Source organism: Arvicanthis niloticus, chromosome 8 (assembly GCF_011762505.2).
Source record: "Arvicanthis niloticus isolate mArvNil1 chromosome 8, mArvNil1.pat.X, whole genome shotgun sequence".
NCBI lineage: Eukaryota > Metazoa > Chordata > Mammalia > Rodentia > Muridae > Arvicanthis > Arvicanthis niloticus.
In genome coordinates, this window is record NC_047665.1 from 13,496,006 (window position 1) to 13,499,672 (window position 3,667).

Consider the following 3,667-nt stretch of genomic DNA (forward strand, 5'->3'; position numbering starts at 1 on the left):
AGCATCACTACACGACAGTACATCTTCGTGGGTCTGCAGAGGTCTGCTCCAAATGGGTGTGCTATTGCTTAGTGATTGTTACATATGTTTAATAATAATAATAGGAAAAGCATATTAATAGCAGGAATCTTTCCTAAAGTAAGTTTCTTACAGCCTTGCTGGATGAGGGCTCACTTGTTGCAGATAATATAATAATAATAATAATAATAATAATAATAATAATAATAATAATAATAATAAATTATTATAATTATTATTATATAATAATTATATAAGGCAAGCATTTCAGGATGATCACCTGCTAATTATTAGCTTGTCCCATAATGGCTCCTGACAATTTTCCTTTGCCTTCTCCCATCATTTCTTTCACTACTTTAGTGATGGATAACTTTAATCAAGAATTTTTTCTCAGCTTTACCAACTTCTCCATAATTTTTCATGAATTGTCTGGTACTTTTGGAAAATATTTTCAATCACTTGCTAAACTAGCCCTCATTGTCTTTGTGCACATTCTATGTTTCCTCCAAAATTTCAATGGTTAGTTTCTTCTAATTTAATGATTTCATATATTTTTGAGAAGTCCATACAGGAGAACTGTGTCTACTTCAGTCATGTCCCTTCCTCTTATGTTCTCCCATCCCCCATCCAACTCATAATTTCTTTATTGTTACGTGTGTGTGTGTGTGTGTGTGTGTGTGTGTGTGTGTGTGTAATATGTACAGGGTCTTCAAGTTCTGGGAGAGAGCAGGAGAAATAGTGACAGCCCATCTTGCTTGGGAAGACTCTTGAGCTCTGATAACACAAAAGGAGATTTTCCAGGGATCAGGGTTGTTTTAACTATGGCTCTTGGGAAGATCATTATCAACTGAAGTGGGACAATTCTCTTTAAATTGTGTATTCACATGGACACACAAACGTGTGTGTGTGTTTGTGTGTGTGTGTGTGTGTGTGTGTGTGTTGTCAATGTTTCCTTTTAATAACCCACATCTATCTGAAATGTGTCTTAGTTAGTTAGGGTTTCCATTGCTGTGAAGAGACACCATGACCAAGGAGGCTGGCTTACAGGTTCAGAGGTTCAGTCCAATATCAAGGCCAGAAGCATGGCATCTTTCAGGCAGGCATGGTCCTGGAAAAGTTGCTGAGAGTTTTATGTCTTGATCAGAAGGCAGCCAGGAGAAGACTGGTGCAGGCAGGTAGGAGAACTGTCTCAAAGCCCACCCATAAAGTGTCATAACTCCTCCAGCAAGACTACCTAATCTAAAAAGACACACCTCCTAATAATGTCACTCCCTGTGGGTCAAGCCTTCAAAACATAAGTCTATAGGAGCCAAACCTATTTACACCACCACTGGGAGTGTAGGCAGCCCTGCAATTGCCAGAGATGTTCACTTGATGATGTTGCCTTGATTGAAGGCTTTGCCCGTGCTTTGGAAGACTCCTTTCCACAGAAAGGACTCTCGATCCAGTCTTGGGGTTCTATGATGCCAGGCTCCACTTCTGTCATGAGTATGACATGACATGGCATGAGTCCACATGCCAATCTAGACCCAGCAGAAAGGCAATCTCCGGCCCTTGGAAGACCCACACAGAGAAATGGAGCTGCTATTGTTGGCTGCAAAGAGAATACTGGAAAAGGCATTCTTCCTCAGTTTCTCCAGTTTCTGAAACTTTCCAGTGATGAAGTTACCAGTCATGAATGTGTGGAAAGCTCTCCAGGGAAGCAGTACTCTGCCTCCACAGGGACCAGCCATCCTTACCATGGTGTTGTCAAAATATGGCAGTGCCACAGAGAGGATGACCTCATGGGAGAGCCTGCACTTAAACACATCCAACACAGTTCCACTTGGGAAGGAGAGTAAACCTTGGGCTGAGCAGACAGTGCAGACTCACATCTCTCCACCCCCTCGGGTGCTGGGAAGTTGGCCATCTTTCCTCTTTCCAGTCAGCTTGAGGATTCTGCTTATTTTCCTCTGAACCTTCCTCTTTCCATGGGGTATCCATTGTAGGTTGGCTCTCTGCAAGGTTCCTTCCATCAAACCACAGATTCCTCTCAGACATCCCTGAAATGGGGCTGCTTAATGCAGATGAGGAAACTGCAGTTGGTTTTGTATGGAAGGCCAGGAGAAAAGAAGGGCCCTGACCTGTCATGGAGCCACCAGGATGCAGAGAACTGTGTTGTCAACCAGGGTCACTTGACTGTGTGTGGGGAACGTCCTCAAAGTATATGAGTGGCCAGCATCCCTAGGATTCCCCTCAACACCTTCTCTGCAACTTCAGTGCACTGTGTATTGTGCATGATGCTCAAGGTGAGGACACCCAGGTGCTGGCTGGAGAAATGATGTCACTATCACCAAAGCTCACTCACTAAACAGCCAAGCTGCTGCGTCTGCCTGTAGCTCCCCATCGCTCAGGTAAAGGGGATGGCATTACACAGAAAATTCATCTTCACCCTCAAATGCTAGAACATCATGCACAGGGATTTTGCAGAGAAACTCAGGACTTCTGTTGATTTGGCCAAAGTAGAAGGAGGATGCTGTGGAGAGCACGAGGCCTGAGCCCTGCTCCACTGAACAGCAATAAGGACCGTGAAATCTGGGAGTTTTCAGAATATGTATTCAGTGGGCATGGGGTGGGGGAGGGATTGTCTGTGCTTCCATGAAGTCCTTTTTGTATTTTACATACATAAAATAATATTTCTCTAGCTTTTTCTTTCATCTTGGTTGGTGTTCTCTCAGTGTTTCCCTCTCTTCCTCCATCATCCCCAGAGATAGTCACAGTCCCCTCCATATTTCTTGCTGTTTCCCCCATTTATGGCACCAGAGTCTTACTATCCCCCTCTCCACAAACCTTCAACTCCCAGACACTTTGCACTTTCCTCTTTTCTGAATTTACTCCAGTTGATGGGGAAGAGGGGACTAAGCAATTGACAGAGAAAGGTTCTGGAATGTAGGATTGCCCATTCTTTGGGGCAATAATCAATGGGTGGCATGGCTTTGTCATATCTGGATATCTCCACACTGACTTGCAAAATGGTTACAGCTTGGTATCTATTTTGTTTTGTTCAAGAAGTATGTCATGTACCCCAAGCTTTCCTCTGGTGTGCCATGTGGCTGAAGCTGCACTTGAAATCCTGATCATCCTACATCCATATTTCATTTGGTAAGATTTTAGGGTGTGGGGAGAGCTATTAATAACAGATACAACTTACAAATAAATCTAAGATTTTCAATTGTTCCTCATTGTCAGAAATGAGGAACTCAGCAGGCAGATGTTTGAAGATAAAAAGATTCTTTGTCTCAGAGAGGTCCAGGAGCAGGCCACAATCCTGGGGACAGATCGGAACACCCTGGAGGGGGAGCTGGCCAGTGTATGCACCCAAACTGAGCAAGGCCAGCAGAAGTTGGAGACACTGAGTGCCCATGTCATGGAGTTGGAGGAATGTCTGGGTACCAAGGAAAAGCTGGTTCAGGACCTTCAGAAAGAACGGCTGCAATTGCAGGAGGAACGGAGCACACTGAGCACCCAACTGGAGGAGCGGAAGAGGAGGTTTCAGGCCTCAGAAGCAGCTTTGTCAAGCAGCCAAGCAGAGGTGGTGTGTCTTTGGAAGAAGACTGCAGCCCAGGTGACCTTACTGGCTGAGCAAGGAGACCGGCTCTACGGGTTAGAG

The 3,667-nt window shown here is 44.5% G+C and overlaps 1 pseudogene; it reads right to left on the minus strand.

Moving 5' to 3' along the window:
• Positions 1 to 1,385: 1,385 nt before the first annotated feature.
• LOC117713777 (elongation factor 1-gamma pseudogene) lies at positions 1,386 to 2,058 on the minus strand (annotated as a pseudogene).
• Between the last annotated feature and the right edge of the window lie 1,609 nt (positions 2,059 to 3,667).